Here is a 19,570-nt window from a genome sequence, read left to right on the forward strand (position 1 = left end):
GACTACGAGAATTGTAAATTTTTGCTTAGACTGCAAGCATTTTGGGTCAGGTACTAACTCATATTATATGTACATGCAGTAACTAACACAGTGGCCTGTTAAGGCTTCCCTATTTCACTAGTTTTTCACTTTGCAGAGGTTGTGAGATGATGGGTCTCCTGGCATTTTAGTGCCACCATTTATTTTGGGCACCAACCTCCATTGTTTTCTTACATAAAACAAAACACTTATGGGAAAAAATCATTTACAGTATCATAACAGCGTTCTCTTCCGACTAAAGCAGGTGCAAGAAACTACATCAGTTCAGTTATGTATGACCTCTTCTGGTATACAGCACATCTGTAAATATGTTCCCCAATTCACTATCATAGAATATTTTTCTTGACAATTTATTCCCTGGAGACGAATTACTAATAAACAAATAATTATTTCTATGGCCTGACAGAGCTGAGGCAATCATGGATAACCTTAAAAAAAGAAGTGGGAGTGTTTCTCAATGCGATGGTGCCACACGTCATTACATAGACCATGATTCAGAAAGGTCCTTAAATTCATGTGAACCTTTAGCAGATTAGTAATCTCATTTATTTCAATGGGAGTAGTCATGTGCTTAAAGCAATGTACAGACTTAAGTATCTTGCTGAACTGAGGCCACAGTCTAGCTATGCAAATGTTGATATCTATATTGCAGAGCATAAAGTGGAGTAAGCACAGCTGAATATGGCTCTTAAGAGTGTACAGATGCATTAAAACAATAAGAATATGTCTACACTGACATCAGATGGCCCATCTCAACTGAACTGGGCTACGGAGCTGTTTAATTGTGGTGTAGATGGTCAGACTCAGACTGGAGCTTGGGCTTTGGGACCCTCTCCACTTGCAAGATTCAGCAGTTATAGCCCAAACCCTGCAAGCCCGAGTCACCTGACAAGGCCAGCCCTGGGTGTTTAACTGTGGCGTAGACATACCCTAAAAGGCCAGAGCTCCTGGAGAAGAAGGGACTTTTCACATAGGCTGAGCAACACCGAATGAAGAACAAAAGAATAACCTACCCATCTTAGAATTCTTATAGTTCTCAGCAGCTGACAAAGGCAACATCAGTAAATGGCAATTAAAGTTTGTAATCCAACACCTTTCACCTGAATGAACTATGTGGCAGAGTATTTTGGATAATATAGCAGAAAAAGCAGTCTAGTTTACCTTTTCCTAAAGAGATCTGTTCAGCTTACATCTGCGTGTCCCAGTCCCCTGGGGTTTTACGAGTGCGATGCATCGCTGACTGTAAAAAACAAAACAAAATTATCACATTTTTAAAAGAATTTAAATGGAGTGCTCACTTGTGTAAATTTGAGAATGATTATTTTAAATGGAAAATTGGAGCAGGATCTATGCCAACACATAGATTCACCAAAGAAATCAACTCGGAAAGGCCCAACATAGGTCATCACTCCCAGTGTCCCTTCATCTGGTGGAACAGATGAGTCAGTCATCTAGTCAGCCACCTAATTAATAAGAATATAGTTCATTTGCACCTTAGTACTAATAAGTGTATATTGACAACAAGATTTTCTATTTTAGACATATTAATAAATGTAACTGTATTCCACTCTCAACGAGTGGCATCTAATATTGCACATCCTAGTGAAGGGTGGAGACCGCTGGTATTGATAGAAGCCTTCCTCCCTGAAGAAATTCAGTAGTGGGTTTCAGGAAGAGGAGTTCCCACAATAACAAACTCCAGCAAGTTGGTTAACACCATGTTGTCTCCTTTCCTTCCTTTCCAAATTGCTTGATGTTTTTTAAAGCATGAATCCATCTCTTTAACTTTATTTTTTAAAAAGCCAGGTGGAGCATTAGTCTGAAAAAAAATTAATAATAAAAATAAAACCATCTACTGTAACCCATTAGAAAGTTTTTGCAGAAAGATAGCCAAGAGCACAAGTGGTTTCCTTATACATTACCATTGATTTTCCTCTTACTATGTACAATAGCCCAGATTCACCAAGCCATATTTACCCTTGGTATAATTCTAATTAGTTTAAATTTATACCAGGGATGAATTTGGCCCATACACTTTATCCTGCAAGTAGCTCCTAAATATGAAATCATTTATATCAAATGGTAGTAATTATATACAATTTATGAGGAACTAAAGCAGAAATATAGACATCAGATACCTTCAAACAAGGGGGTTCTTGCTGACTCATGTATTTTGATATCCTTGTCTTTTCCCCACCAGTTTTCCCCAGACATATCAAAATTGGAAGATGATATACTGAGAATAACACAGCATCTGTGATGCTGATTTGGTGGAGTTTTAAAATCCCCACTAGAACTGGTACTCTGGGGAACTATGTCAAATCACAGAGGGCTGGCACATACTATACATGAATATCACCACAATAACCACAGGTCCACGCAAGTACCTGCAAACTCAATACTTGCCCATCTGAGGCAACACTTCCTTCCATGTGAATTTCATATATTACATTAAAACTCTAAGCCCCTTCATATGATGGGACCATTATCTGTGATGCAGCATATGTGTGTATTGCTTTACAAGTAGTAAAGTTGGGAAAAAAATGGCATATAAAGCAGCTGAATATTTTAAAAAGTATGTTCATGAAGGGACATCAGTTAGGAAAACATAATATATAAGTTATCTAGAATAACATCCCTCCTCCTGACCATTTACAAATTTACATGCTGGTATGCAGTGACAGTCATTATGTTCTTTAAAACAGACTCTTGCAAAGTACTGTAACTAAATATTGAACACTTACCACAGTATTCCCTATGCTATGTGTAAGAGAGTACTATGGTAATGCTAATTACATACAAATGGCAAATGTGAAGTTTTACCATGGTGACCACTGTAATCTCAGATACATAACCCAACCCACAAAAAGTTAACTTCATCAATGAAAAATACATATTTTAAAAATAATTCGTTCCTACCATAACAACAATATACAGATGTTTTTATTTATTATTTGTACTATAGGAGCATCCAGAAACTTCAGCTGAGATCAGGGCTCCTTGTGCTAGTTGCTGTACATATGACTGATAAGAGACATTCCATGCTCCTAAAAAATTTACATTTAAAAGACAGACAAAACATGGGTGAAAGGAAGTATTACTATCACCATTCTACTGATGGGGAATTGAGGCAGATAGGTTATCTGGTGTCACAGAAAGTCCATGGCAGAGCCAAGAACTAATTCCAGAACTGGAGTCAGTGATTTAGCTGAAAGGCCATATAAATGCAGAAGTATAAATATTTTGTTTGCTGCTCATTTGTTTCTCTCTCTATTTTTTCTTTTCTTTTTTTTTTCGCTTGACAAAGATTTAGTTTTGCTTTGCTTTTTTTAAAGGAACAAAATGCAAAAGATGGTAGTTATGAGACTGAAGTAACAATGGGCACATAGATTGAGGTCACATGCAAATTAGTTCTTGTGACACCATTTTAGATCAGTGCTACAAAAGGCATCTTACTTTTGCATCATTCAGGGAGTGGTCATGTGACCTGTTTTTACACCAGCAACAAAATTCATTCTTATACATGCATCTCGCAGTTCATAAAAAGTATACAGCACTTTCTATCTGTAGATCTCAAAAAACATTACAAAGCTATATAAACTTTATTATCCACATTTTACAGACGAGGAAGCTGAGCTCAGTTAAGCATAAAGTGGCCCATCAAGTTAGGGCAAAACCAGAAACAGAATCTGCTCTCCAAATTCTCAGAGCTGGGAAATGAATTCAGATTCACCATATATGGAATCACAGGAGGCATTTATTAGAGAAAACAGTTATAACTACAGACTCACAAACAGGCTTCCATGCAGCTTGAGTTCAGCCTTTACCTGCTCTAATTATCAGAAACTACACAAAGACATCTAGAGGTGAACAACATACTGCAAGGAAGTTTATGTCTACACTGCACCATAGTGCAGACCAAAGTGCTGCACTGCGACTGCCTCATGTGGGGGCTACTGGCATGAACTAAAAGGTACCTACTTTGCGTTAATGTAGTCCTTTTCTAACACATTAACGCAAACTAGGCGCCTTCTAGTTCACACCAGTGGCATCCACATGGGTCAGTTACAGCGCAGCACTTTGGTGCGTGCTGCTATTCACACACCCAGTGGTCTGAACTGCAGGGCTGTGTAGACAAGCCCTAAATGTATCATCATACACACTAAGCTAAGGTTCCTTCACAGTTATTTAACTAGAGTGTATCTAGACATTGGTACCTGTGCATGTAAACAAGAACATGTTGCAATATTTATAATTCATTAATATGAATGCGACTATGAAAAGAAACCAATTAGCAACCTTCTAGAGCGTTTTGGCATAGATAGCTAGGGCTGGATGGGCATACAAAATTGTCCTACCAATCCCCCATAGGGTATCTCTGCACTACAAGCTAGGGGTGTGATTCCCAGCTCAGATAGACATACTCATACTAGCTCTCATTTGAGCTAGCATGCTAAAAATAGCAGTGTAGTGGTGGTAGCTGTGGCACCATGCTGCCATGCTAGCAGCCCCAAATACAAACCCGACTGAATCTCATGGGCATATATTTACGGAGGCTAGCACATGCTGCCATTGCCACTACACGTTACCACAGCTATTCTACTATTTCCAGCGCACTAGTTCAGCTAGCACGAGTACATCTACATGAGCTGGGAATCACACCCAGAACGTCAAGTGTAGCCATACCCTCAGACGTGGATCTTCCAGATGAGTATTAAGGCACGTTAACAGTGTGGAATTGGGGAGCTAACACTGATGTCCTCTATGCTGCACTTTCTACTAGAGATGGAGAACCTCAGTCTGCAGAGCTACAGAACAAACCTCGTTTAACTTCCATGCCTTTGTTACAAAAAGGAAAAAAAATCACGTTTCTTTGACACAACATGTACTCCAATATTATCCCTTTTATCTTACACGGTACAAAATAAAATCTTGGCAGTAAACAAAAAATTGAATATTTCATTCTTTTATAATCTACAAAACCACTGCACATCAAATATTTATGAAATATTTTTAAAAATAATATTCCCAGTACATTTATCCATGAAGAATTAATCCCCTATGAACTCAGCATTTCTCCCTTCCTCCCCCCATGAACATTTTATGTCATTTTATAAAAATACTAGAACATTTACAAGATGATACTGGAAGAAATAGCATTGGTGAAAGCTGGGGTTTGTAATTGCAAAGTTAATTATCTTTCCTAAACCATCAGTTGTCACTTACATAGACCAGATTCTAGCAGGCTCTCAGGGGACCGACTTTATTTCATTCCTAATGGCTTGGGACCCACAATTTTGCTGTCTCTGAACATTTGGTCACTGAATGCACCATTTATGGAGTATTGTTTAATTAAGGACAAATTAAGAGAACTGTGAACAGAATTTAATTTCATATACTGTGTAAATTCTTTTAAAGAGGGTACTAACTATAGGCATTATAACTTTTAATTATCCATTGCTTCTACAAGGTATGGACAATTTATTGTTTGCAACAGTTAAGACTTTTGTTTACTCTTTGGGGGATTGTGCTGGCATTGCTGTTTTTGTGCATCATGATTCCCTTAACCCTTTATGTGGCACAATTCAGTATTGCCCTGAGACACATATATGAAAAAGCAGCCATTGGAATGACAACAACAATCCAGGCAGCATATGTTTTATAAAGGATGAGATGAACTCCACAGTATTCCATGGTCAGAGAACTTTTTATGGGATACATATGCCCTGCACAGCAGGGAACCAGCTTCACTGGGCATCCTTGTGCAGTAGCTCACAGCAGGAAGGTGAGAATGGGGATAGTGCTGAAGAATCCATTGCTAGGTGGATCCTTCCCCCACATGGCTACTTCAGCCATTGAACTTAAACACCTTCCAGGGAACAGCACCACACCTATTCCATGTAATTGGTGCGGGGTTGTTTTCCCTTCTCAACAACTAGCCCATTACTTGAGCTGTATGGTGGATGGTATATTTGGCCTTTAGTGCAGCATTAGGATTGGGATTTCAAACACACCAGAATTAGGGAAGAATTATGGTATCCACAGCAACTGGAATTCTACAATATGTTTTGTCTTTCTAACCATATAGCTATTACATCTAGAGGGAAGGACAGGTGTAATTTTATAAATCCAAATGCAAGTGTACAGTATTTCAATTGATTTTATGTTACTTTTGTGTATTATTTAATATTGTTTTGGTTTCCAAGAAGTCAGAAAGGATACCTGATTGCTTTCAAAGGGTGGCAATCAATGAGCAGACACAAGGACAGAATTCTGTATTTCTAGTATACTTTAACAATCATGAGCATGTACACTTTTGAACAGGGGCATTCAATGGCAAAATCAAAGCACAGCTTATAATTCACAAATATAACTACCCAAAATCCCAGCAAAACAATTCGGCGTTCAAATTCCCAAACAGGGCTGTGAGGGCTGCTGCTCCCAGGGCACTTCCACTGCTGTGGTTGTCCAAACTCCTTCCCCAGATCACACAACAAAGTCCTTTGTCAGAAGTGCAGCTGGGCAAATACTACAAACATTTTTTACATCAGTTCAAATATTAAACAAATCCACTTTGTGTCCACACCCTTTTTTGTCATCACTTCTTATGAATATTCTAGCAATGAATTTATTGGGAGGCCAGTTTGCCAAAACAATGAATTTTAATGTTAATCTAGCATGTTCACAGAACTTGAGTTTTGGTTTTATACTTGCATCTGAAGTGCGAGTCTGAGTTCTGCACATCCAACCAATGAACAGACACATACCATACCACCTATGTGTCCAGTCAAAATAGCTCAGCTTTCACATTTTGAATCTTCACAACTGTTCTCAAACAAGCTGGAGACCAAGAACTACTTGAATAATTTAAGTGAACAATTATGAATTATTCATCCAGCTCTAACTAAAATCATGTCCTTGGATGTCAGAGACATTACTCGCAGACACCTATGGTATTTTTGCAAAACAAATTGAAGCAACCAATGAATGAACTTTCAAGTGCCAATGAAACATCCTCTTACAGAAAAGAACTTGTTTGTCAGCCACTGCCCTCACCAATTAACTCAACTCACTACTGTGCACCAGTGTGCACATGTATCTACACTCAAATTTGTCTCTGTCCAACATAATGACCTTTTTACAGTGACACAGTAAAAACACCTCCCGGAATGGCCTAGAGCCATGGTTGACCTACTGAGGTTGAAGCAATGAGAGTGTATACACTATATAACCTATGTTAGCCCTAACCTCAGCAGCTGTCCCATGATGCTGCCATTCCCTACAATAGTGACTGCTTTGGTCACCATTTTAAACTTCACTGCACAGTGGTCACAGGGACCGGAAGCCACCCCACCACCTCCTTTCAGTGGCTCTAGAAATGCCCTTCTCTGACTGCCCAAACCTGCAAGCACACCTAGCAGCTCATCCTTGTTGTGTGCAACTGCCTAGCTAAGCATCCCAACTCCACTCACTAGATGCGCTCCTGTTTGGAATAGGCAGGAAGTATTGGATCTCCTGGATGCCTGCGGAGAAGAGACTGTGCAAGCACCACTACAGACGAGCTATAGACATCGATGAGCAGATTGCAAGGGGGATGTGGGCAAAGGGGTATGACAGGGGTCAGCTACACTGCCATGTGAAAGCAAAGGCACTTTACCAGGAATTCCACAAGGCCAGGGAATGCAACAATAGATCTGGTGCAGCATCAAAGACCTGCTGTTCCACAAGAAACTGCATGGCATACTTCGCAGAGACTCCACCAGCACCCTGCAGACCACTGTGGGTACCTCAGAAAAGCCCAAGACAGAGCCCTTTGTCATGAATGGTGAGGAGGAAAAGGACAATGAGTCCAGCCATGCCATGAGCCAGGACCTGTATGACACTTCACTGCAGTGTAGCCAGCCCTGTCATAGGAGTGCAGATGAAGCTGATGAAGGGGAAGGGATCTCAGATGAACATGCATTTTTCTTTACAATGCTTAAGTTTAAAGGCAGTATCTGGCCCATCCCCAAGATACACAGGTATCAACTTATAGTTTTCCTTATACAAAAAGAGGTAGAGGTACAACAAACTGAGGCAGAGTTGGAATCTGCTTTTCATTCTCCTGTTGGGTTAGGCAGAGGGGTATGGGAGGAGGAGCACTTTGTTTATGTATTTAGGGATGTCCCTTTTATTCTCCTGAGGGATCTCAATGAAATTTTCATGAAGGTACTCTACAATCCTCTCCCAAAAAGTTTCTAGGGATGGCTGCCTTATTTCTTCCTCTGTGGTAGGACACTTTCACACTCCACTCTGCAATGAGTTTGGCTGGCACCATTGCAGCAAATAGGCTAGCAGTATATGGGCTCAGGTGGCTCTGGGATACCAGTAGCAACGGTGTGCTGTGCTTTTGTGATCCTCAGGAGTGAGATATCAGCTAAAATCATCACTGCCTGTTGAAAATAGCATTTCAATGCTATTGTTCTGTATTCATACCCATGAAATAGGGACCAATTTTTGATAGCTTCATGCAACAGAAAATGCTTCCCCCCCTTCTTCCTGGGGGGCTATTTTCACCATGACTGGGGCTGGAGAGTGCTGCTGTATTGAGGCACTCCAAAGCCAATGTGTCAGTAAGAATTTCTCATTACAAAAGTGTTTATGGGACTAAGGGAAGGGACTTTTAAATGAATCTTCCTCTTTCTGTTGTGACTGTAATTTCAACAATACAGTTTTTAATCAACAGTTTCTGATAAGGTGACCTTGACAGGTGCCCCCTATATACCTGCATAATGCCTGATCCTGATGAGGAGGAAAAAGATGACAGCTAGGAAGGGTGTGTTTTGTGAGATCAGTGCTGCATCAGACTGTGAACAAAGGTCTTGGAGGGCCAATATGACTGATGGTATGGAAAAAGACAGAAAGAACAGGAAAAAGGCCCAGAAGACCCAGCAAGACAAGAAGCAGGAAATGCACCAGGACATAATAGGTCTTCTCAGGCAGCAAATTCAAATGCTGGAGACCCTGGTTGACCTACAGGTACAAAAATCCCAGACTCTCCACACTTTGCAGTCCTTGGAGAACTCCATAGTTGCTGCTCCCTACACTGCCCACCATACCATGTGGCATCATGGGGCTCATCAGAACCTGTACCACTCCATGCAGGGGCAACAAGGAAAACCCACAACTTCACATACACTGAGAACCTGTGAAAACCATGGTCAGCACATGGATAGCCACAATGGACCATATTTGTGTACTCAAATGGGTACATGTTTACTTCCTTTCTAATTTTAAATTATCACTCCATTAAGTTATGTTAAAAATTTGTATCACATTGCCCCTGGGGTTTTCTGCATTGTTCCCCCACCCCACTCAGTGAAGTTCTATTTTTGGATAATCTTTATTAGTTCACAACAAATACTAAGGAGTACATAGTGGCAATCAGAGCAACAACTTCTTTTAATTGCACACCAAGCACCACAGAATTCATAGCTTCAGAAAAATACCCTGTCCTATTTATGAATGTACAGCAAGCACTACACAATTCTTAGCAGCATGCAAGCTCCAGGCCCAGAGAACACTGCACCTCAGAACGCTCCTGCGCTGACATTAAAGTACTCTTTCGAAGTCTCCTTCAACTGCATGACTCCATGTTGGACTGTTATAATAGCTCTTGTGTCTCACTGTTCAAAGTCAGCAGACAGCTGCTACATCTCTGCCTTCCACCCTGATGGCAGCTTTGCCTCACAAATATACAGGACACAGCAGGCAGCTATAACCATTGAGATATTTTTCTCACCAAGATCAAATCCAATGAATAAACATGACAGCATCCCTTCAGTCTACCAAAACCACATTCAACTCTCATTCTGTACTTGTTGAGCCAGTGGATGAATATTTCCATGGTACTGTGGAGTTGGCCAGCATACAGCTTCATGAGCCAGGGAAGCAAGGGTGGGCTGGGTTCCCCAGAAACACTATTAGCATTTCAGTATTGCCAATGGTAATCCATAGGTCAGGAGAAAAATGTCTCCATTTGCAACTTTCTGAACAGTTCTGTGTTCTTAAAGACGTGAACATCATGCATCTTCCCTGACCAGCCCACAACGATATCGATGAAGCATCTCCAGCAATGCACAACCATAGAAGAGTAGCAGGAGACAATTAATGGCCTTACACATTTGCATGACCACAGCCACCACTGTGGATTTCCCAACTCCAAAATGATTTCCCACTGATCAGTAGCAATCCCCTGTCTCGAGCTTCCAAAGTGTGATCCCCACTTGCTTCTCTACCATCATGCAGCTCTCACTCTGGTGCCCCTTCACAGGCAGGCTGTGGTGAGCTTGCCACACAGACCCAGGAATATGACTTTTCCTGCATGAAAGTTCTGCAGCCATTGCTTGTTGCCCCAAACATGCATTATGACGCAGTCTCACCAATCAGTGTTCATTTCTTGGAATCGGAAGTGGTGTTCCTCTGTCTGCAGCTGCTCTGTGAATGCCACCAAAAACCTTGGATTATTTTTGCAAACTGTCCTCAATGAAATCCTTAATCAAGAAGATCCCCATTGTTGTGGTACTTTCTATGGATCTGCAAATTCAGAAGAATCATGTGTCCTGTATTTACCATGTTAATGAGAATAATGCAGAGTCCTGCAGACTCCATGCTTCTGTCACAGATGGCAAACACCAAAATGTTGCATTCTGGGAACTTAACCAGAGATCTCTGGAAGTGAGGGGTTAAGTCATTTCTATTCCACAACATATTGTGAAAATTTCCCAGAAGGCATTGCACCTAATAGAAGCACATAGCACCCTGGGATACCTACTCGGGGTGCAATGCACTTGACATGGACAAGCACTCCTGGTGAGTTCACACAGCAGTGATGCAAGCAGCCAAGTATGCACACGCCTGAGCTATTTACAATCTTTGATGGTTGTACACTGACATAACTTGCATCAACCACAGTTTATAGTAGACATGGTAGAATAAAACAGGTGTAACTTTGTGTGTAGGAACAGATTTCAGTTAAACTGAAATAAACCCCCTTTAAACTGAAATAAGTTTAAACATCCACACAAGGGGTTTACACCAGTTTAACTAAACCGATTTAATTTAACCAGTTCATATTTATGTGAAGACAAGGCCTTAATTACAAAGCAATTATAAAATGATACATGCCATGTTTAAACCACTATAAGTGTGTTCAGGCAGGGGTTTATACCAGTTGAACTAAAATATTTTTAAAACTGATTTCAGTTGGACTGGTATAATTTTGAGTGCAGACAAGCCCCACTGACCACTTCTGTAGCCATAGAACCTAGCACAGAGCCTTCAAGCAATACCTGAATCCCTTGGTTAGATTTCTTAAAAGATGAGGAGTATTTAGGGCAGGATATCTTTTCAGGGAGTAGAGAAGTTTGCAACCTTAGAGATCTGTCCCTGGTTTACATAGGTATCTAGATAACCCAACTGGGGTCCAATCCTGCACTCAGACAGGGCTCTTGTTGTGCAATTACATTGGTAGTAAATTAGCACACAGTGTCGGGTAAATCAATGTTATTTTCACATCTTTATCTCTTAACCAATTTTAATGGAGATGCCAAGTTTGAACTTTTAAATCATAACTGTATTTAAATTATCAGATCATAAAAAGCTGAATTATTTTCCCCATATTCAGATAACCATTTCAAAGTTAACTGGATTTTCAACACACATTTCTCCGTGGATAACAAAATCTTAAAAATAAAAAAAATCTACTTTCTGTGCTGAGAAAAAGCATAGGAAAATAATTTCAATACAAAAGCAGTTAGCAGGCAAAAATCAGAGCTGAGAATGAAAGTACCATCTTAACAAAAATTATTGCATCATACCAGGAATCCCATACTATAGGAATCATACAGCATCCAAAACCTGTCAGGTGAGATTTAGAAATATATCTAGAAGTTATTCCCAATTGGAAAGCTGTCTATAATCCTGATACAAACTGTAAAATGTTCATGTGAGGTAGTCCATATGCTAAGGGTAACATATCATTTCAGAGCTGTTTTATTTCTGTTTTATTAATTTTTCCATAAGTCTAGAGACATATATTTCAAATGGTGTATATCAAGTAGACTGTAATCACACAAAGAAGCAATACAGCTATGGGTTATTCTGACAAGTTCCAACATCTCTGACATGAAAACTCCAATCTTTGAAAGGAATAGATGGAAAGAATTTTTGTGTGAAAGCTGACGCAAGAGGAGGCAGGAGTTCAAACACCTTGGTAGACTTCAGGTAAAGAATAAGGCCAATGTATAGAATTGCAAAAGTAGACAAAAGATGCAGATTCAAGCGGAATATATGGTTTTCTTTGATGGAAGAGGAGGGGAAGAGGGTGTTGGGCAGGATTTGGATAGGCACAAAGAGATGGCATCCCCTGTGGCTCTCAGCTACATGGACATACCAGGATGTTTCCCCCTTATAAAGAAGGGCTACAATAGCCAGAGCTAATACAGAGAAGCTGCTGCAGAGTTTGCCAATTGCCTGGTGGAAGAGGGCTTGTCCCTGATATCCCTATGGAAAAACCCTGTGATGTGGCCAGTTAGGACTAAAGATGGGAGAGATAAAGCAAGAACTGACCTGAACCTCTATTGAAAACTCAAAACAATCCAACAGTCAAAAGCATGTATTAATGCCCATAATTTGCTGAACATAAAAGGTTATTGAGGCTAAGTGGCTAAACAGGATAAACAGCAGTACTGTCTCTTTACAAAGCCTCTCTACTCAATAAAGTTAAAACATACCAAACTCATTAAAGAAAGACACAGAGCTGGATGGGGGGCTCAGCCAGGGTGCCCTCCTTTTGTAGTCACTGCTGACCCTTGTATGTCCCTCGTCGATACTAGTTGTACTGCAGAAAGTACTGATCCTAGTTCCAAGTTAGGGAATGCTGTGCTACAGTGAGCTGGGTAGTAGCTCAATAGGGGGAACTAAGGCTTAGCTCTAAAATGAGATGTACAACTTTTTGCAGGTCTTCTGAACCCAGATTTTCATTTGGTTTCAGAGAAACAAACAGAGCTCCAGGTAGGGCTGGTCCAAAAATGGAGGGGGGAAGAGGTAGGAAAAAAGAAAAAAAAAATTGAAGCATTTGCCATTTCACAGAGCTTGAAATGGAGCAATGTGGTTTTCAACATTTTTTGTCAATCTTTTTGAAAAATGTCTACTTTTTGAAAATTTTCAAGATGTCAGTCTTTTAAATCTTGAATTTTAATCCCTCTCCCCTTTTTTGGGCACTGGATGCAATAAAGTTAATAGTATCCAAAGTTTTGTAGTTTATTTGCCCTCTTCATTTCCCCCTGCTTATTGTTACACTTTAACTTTTCAAAACAGACTCATCTTTGGAAAAGCTGTAGAGGCAAAATTACTGAGTTTCATTTTTTCCTTTTCAAAAATTGAGCAAGTTATGAAAAGTGAGAATGGAAAAAAGGGAAAGACTGAAAAAAATGAAAAAAAATCCCTACGTTCAATTGTATTCAGTGGCAAAGGGGAGAAAGGGGGGAAAATCCAAATTTCCAACAACAAAAAAACCCTCAAAAATTTAAATTTTAAACTTAATTGGAAACTTCATTCTGTTTACAAATTTCCTTTCAAAAATTTCATTTTCAGTGAAATCTCATTCTCTGGCGGGAAAATTTTTTCATTCATTTAAAAACAAATCCAGCCAGCCCTAGCTCCAGGTTTCATCTGAATCCTGCAATGTTGTCTGTACAGTACATTTGTACCATATGGAACCCCATTGATTTAATCAAAAGTCTGGGCAAGGGGGTGTACCTACAAAGAGCTACTTGCAGGATTAAGGCCTAGGAATTCATAAGTTTAGAAGATCTAGCTATATTGTACTCTAGACATGCTTTTTAATTTGAACTATCTTTGACAATATGAAAGCTAAACAACTGTTTGTCTGAAGTTCTTTCCAATAGCAGCTTAATGGTAGAATCAATCCAACTTTTAAATACGAGTCAATACAACAGAGATAATTAGATCACGTAAAAAATAAGATTGATTCTAAAATCTGCTGTCACTAGGGATTCAATTAACACAAACGTTTATATTTAGGTTATCTTAACATTGTATGAATAGTACAGTATATATAACATCACTCTAAAATAAAATGCTGTGATGTATATAGAATCATACAATCATACAAGATTAGGGTTGGAAGAGACCTCAGGAGATCATCTAATCCAACCCCCTGCTCAAATCAAGACCAACCACAACTAAATCATAACTGTATTACAATGAAAGTAGTTCTTGCTATTTTACTAAAAATAACACAGGTTTAATCTCTATATCTTTCTTCAAGAGCTACTCAAAATTCAATAAAAAGAACAGGAGTACTTGTGGCACCTTAGAGACTAACAAATTTATTTTAGCATAAGCTTCTGTGGGCTACAACCCACTTCATCCGATGAAGTGGGCTGTAGCACATGAAAGCTTATGCTCAAATAAATTTGTTAGTCTCTAAGGTGCCACAAGTACTCCTGTTTTTTTTGCGGATACAGACTAACATGGCTGCTACTCTGAAACCTGTCAAAATTCAATGTTCTTCATCTTAGCATCCTGTCTTTTACTTTCTCACTGGGATCAGATAATAAATTGAATATAAGCCAACAATGTGATGCAGTTAGAGAAAAGGTTACTATCATTCTGGGGTTTATTAATAGGAGTGTCATATGAAAGACATGGGAAGTAACTGTACTGCTCTCCTTGACACAGGTGAGGCCTCAGTTGGAGTACTGTGCCCAGTTCTGGAAGCCACACACTTCAAGAAAGATGGACAAATTGGAGAGAGTCCAGGGAACAGCAACAAAATTGATAAAGGTTTAGAAAACCTGACTTATGAGATTTAAAAAAACTGGGCATGTTTAGTCTTGAAATACGTTAAGGGCTATTATAAAAAGGATGATGATCAATTGTTCTCCATGTCCACTGAAGGGAGGACAAGAAGTAACAGGCTTAATCTGTAGCAAGGCAGATTTAGGTTAGCTATTAGGAAAAACTATAAGGATAGTTAAGTTCTGGAATAGGCTTCCAAGGCAGGTTACGGAATCCCCATTACTGGAGTTTTTTAAATATAAGTTAGAAAACCATTTGTCAGGGATAATCTAGGTATACTTTGTTCTGCTTCAGGGTGGGAGATGAACTAAATGACATCTTGAGGTCCCTTCCAGCCCTACATTTCTATGATTCTATTATTTTGTGTCTACACTAGAACTGGAAGATACAATTTCCAGCTCGAACAGCCACAGTGTTAGCTCTGATCACACTAAAAACAGAAGTATAGCCATGATGATGAAAACAGTGGAGGGCCTAGCTGCCCAAATATATACCTAGGGTCTCAGATAGGATTGTACTTGGGGCAGCTAGCCCCTTACTCCACCATGGCTACACTTCTATGGTTAGCACATTAGCCAGATCAAAGATAATGCAGGTATGTTTACTCAAGCAGGAAATTACCCCCTTCAGCTCCAGTCTAGACATACTCTCACAGTGGATACCTAGATCATATATTATAGTGCAAGCTAGAATGAAAGGATCTAGCCCACACCAGTGGGAGTTTGTTGGGAATAGAGACTGAGCAAAAACTGAACACTCTATACTCCCCTCCACATCACTTTCCCAGAAGGTACTGCAGATGGGTTCACAAGGAAAAAAGGAATTTTTTGTGCCACTTCCAGTTGCAAAAGAGGGAATAGGAGTGGTGATTTGGATCCCACAGCCGCTCTCAGGCATTCCCAGTGTAGTCTGGGCTGCCACTGTTGCTACGGCAGCATGGGCCCTGCTCTTTAGAACATTCACACTGAGTTGTTATTTTTGCAGGCTGACACATCTTTGAGGTGCAACAGAAGTGAGAAAAGGGAAATAATTAATTTTAACAGTCCAGAAACTCCAATAAACCTGAATGGAATTTCATGGGATAAAGGTCTGGTCTACATGGAAAAGTTTTACCTGCAATGATATTAATGGGGTTACATAGGTATGGTGATACTGGTATAAACCCACATGTAAACTCTCTTATTTCAGTATAAAAATAGGTTTTTTTAGTTTAACCCTTTCCCAAGCCACATATACCTACATGAATAAAAACACTCTTATACCAGAATAATGTCTGCCTGGGAGTTTTTCTGGTATAAATATATCAGTATAAATTCACAACTTTAGGTTATACCCCAAAAAAACCCAAAAAAACAAAAACCCAACCCGCTCCTGTGTACATAAGGACAAAGGCCATTTCTATAGCCCAAGATCTTTCTTCTTGATGAAATTCAAAGGTCTGCTGCATACAATAGAGGTTTTAAGTGTTTCTAAAAAAAAAATGTTGCAAGAAACTTTTATAACAAGGTTTCCAACAAACTAAATAGAGGTGTCACAATCAGCTCCCCTTTATTATCCAATGGTATCATTGTAAATTATTTACATCTGAAGTGCTTGCTGGCTCTTACAGTGGAAGTCAGAATCACATTATTTCAGGTTTCCATGTCTAATTTCCTTCTCTTCCCTCTCCCCTTCCCAGTCTCCCACTCCTATGTTCGGGAGAGGGAGGTCGTTTCAGATTTTCTTTCACATTTGATTATTGACAGGCTAAGAGCTATGTTTCTGTAACTCTATGTGAGTAGTCTCATGAGTTACTCACGTGCACAGATGTTTGCAAGATTTGGGTCAAATATGATTTCACTCCAAAATTAGATAAAACAATTTTTAACACACTGAATACACAATAACAATTATCGAGTCATGATTTTCCATAACAAACTTATACATGCTCGTGCTACACAGATATTTGTAAAGCATTTAACAAACGTATTCACGTTTTCCACACAAAGGATGTACCTATTATCTCTCACAATACATACAAATTCCTTTTTAATAAGGTAAAAAGAATATTGTGAAATCAGTTAAGCCCCAAATTTAGATTATGCAAAGGTAAATACAAAAGTTTTGCAAATGCTAAATTAGTAGAATGACTTTCATGACATTTAAAACAAATATCAATAGAAAAAGTATTCTTAATCTAAAAACTCCTCTGAAACATTTTCAATCCAAATGCCACATATTTATGCTGATACAATACCAGAAATCAAACCTGCCTAAAAATTGAGTCTAGTCTCACTACCTAAGCATTTTGCTCAGCTTAAAGGTAACAATTAGTATAAATAGTAAAAAGAAAAGGAGTACTTGTGGCACCTTAGAGACTAACAAATTTATTAGAGCATAAGCTTTCGTGAGCTACAGCTCACTTCATCGGATGCACGAAAGCTTATGCTCTAATAAATTTGTTAGTCTCTAAGGTGCCACAAGTACTCCTTTTCTTTTTGCGAATACAGACTAACACGGCTGCTACTCTGAAACCTATAAATAGTAAAAAATTGAATTAAATTAAAAAAAAATTTCATCATCTATGGTGCACTCAGTAATAGAAATAAGAATTGTTTTTGTTTTTTTAAAAATGTGATTTTTTAACCTCACAGTGTCCCTTCAATGCAAGAAATAAGCACTGTAAAATGTTATTTAAAAGGAGCGAAGAGTGTTGTTTTTTAAAAGCCAACTAAAACAACAGTTTACCTGACTGTGTTCTCACCCACAAACAATGGGAATGCTTCCCTACAGCTTAGCAGGTGTGACTTGGAAATAATTGCAGAAGAAGGAGGGGGCCATCACAGACATGTAATTCTTTTAGAGAGACCTCAGGCCTTTTTTCCTTGTGTAACCCTGTATGATATTTAGCCAAATTCCACCTGTCTACATTAGTAATTCTTGCAGTTTGCTGCCTGTGGTTAATTGTTCCTGTTCTGGGTTAGTGCAGGTTCTGTACCAGTTACTGGGAAGACAGAAACAGTCTTTTACCACTGAAAACTAAACCTGGATTCACTAGAGTTTCAGCATTTTGCTTAAAAGCTTCCATTAGCTGAGGGACAAACCTGCATGCTTTCATTTTCTCTCCTAAAGGGTTTGAGTCCATTGGAAAATGGCTAAATTCAAAAACACTACCTCCTGGGCGTGGGGGGGAGGAGGATGCAGATTGCTGCAATGTAAAATATAATCCAGAAGGGGAAACTGTGTGAAAATTAAATCTCCTGAATACTCAAAAGAAAATGTGACAGTGGCAGATTAAGGTAGGATTAAGGTGCTCTGAAGGGGGGTCTTCTCTCATGTAGGTTTTTTTCCAGAATTTCTCAACCCCAGTGAATGGATTTGGGAGCCTAAGTTTATTACCCAACTGGGATCACTAGATTGAATCTGTCCCTAGCAATGGGTGAATGCTGTTGAAACACACAGATAGATCCTGTGCATAATAACTATTTCATATTAGATACCCAGTTCAGCAAGGTACTTAAGGAGCTGCCTAACTTTAACATGGAACTATTTTTGTGAATAAAGTTAGGCATAAACTTAAGAACCTTAGCTGAATTAGTGCCTCAGTGCATATATAACCAAGCAGAAAATAACCCATTTATTAATACTCATGTATAAGCAGTATGACATGATCAGTCCATGTATATACATATATATACAGAGAGAGATATCATTTAATCCAAGTAATAATTATAAAAACACAATATTGGGCTGTCAAGTGTTATTAAACCTATTAAGCCCAAAACAGTTCATTGATGACCAAGTTCAAGTGCTAAATAGTGCAGCTTCATTTTGGTTTTATGTAAAAATCAATGCAAACACATGAATCATTGGAGAGTGTGCTGGAGCCTACCAAAGTCAGTGTGTAATTAGTAGCCCATTGGTCCAAACAGTAAGTACCATCACAAAGAAGCAAAAAAAAAAATACAAGCATATGAAACATTTTTGCCCTTCACTATTAATTACAGTTATTCTGCCAGTATTTGAGCGCACACTAGGTTTGCAGCCTGGACTCTAAATGTTCCGCAAACGTACAGGAGGACATATCACCAGCTTTGGTACCCCAACCCAACAGCTTTTCTGTACCACAGGTTTTCAGTCATTTTAGGGATAATAATGTGGTTTAAAAGTCATTGACATGTTTTTGTGCAAGGAAGCTTAGGCTATCTATCTTAAAAATGTTTTAGCTTCAATGTAGCCAGAGAGTGCTAGCTGAACCCACTGCCAATCAAACAGTTCAAAGCACACGCACAAAAAAGTGCACTTGGATAGGCTAATTTCAAGTCAGGAACTTTATATGGCAGGAATAACCAGAGTCTGTAGATAAACTAATGGTTACACATTCAGCTACCTGATCAGAATAGAAAATGGGATAGTGAATCCTGAGATATTACTTTATCTGTAGAGATGGTAGAAAATCTTCATCAAACTTTTGTGATGAAAATAGCTTTACTTTTTTATGGACTTTTTTTTAAATTTCAAAATGTTCTGCTTTCACATAGACAAAACACAAAAATGTCTGAAAAATTATTTAAAAAAACCACAGAAAAAACATTTATTGTTTTAAAATTTTCATGGAAAATCCCTAGCACATCCAACCAACTCTACATATCTGCCCCTTGACTGAATGAATTGCAAAGCATGTCTG

At 39.0% G+C, this 19,570-nt stretch overlaps 1 long non-coding RNA gene across 2 annotated transcripts in view; it reads right to left on the reverse strand.

Moving 5' to 3' along the window:
• LOC122458956 overlaps nt 1-17,734 on the reverse strand; it is a 154,574-nt gene extending 136,840 nt beyond the window's left edge. For both annotated transcript variants that reach the window (XR_006279328.1, XR_006279329.1), the window contains exons 1-2: nt 17,632-17,734; nt 1,201-1,279 (exon numbers count right to left, since the gene is read on the reverse strand). This is a non-coding gene — a long non-coding RNA (uncharacterized LOC122458956). The remainder of the gene's footprint in view (nt 1-1,200; nt 1,280-17,631) is intronic.
• Between the last annotated feature and the right edge of the window lie 1,836 nt (nt 17,735-19,570).

Source organism: Dermochelys coriacea, chromosome 2, assembly GCF_009764565.3.
Source record: "Dermochelys coriacea isolate rDerCor1 chromosome 2, rDerCor1.pri.v4, whole genome shotgun sequence".
Lineage (NCBI taxonomy): Eukaryota > Metazoa > Chordata > Testudines > Dermochelyidae > Dermochelys > Dermochelys coriacea.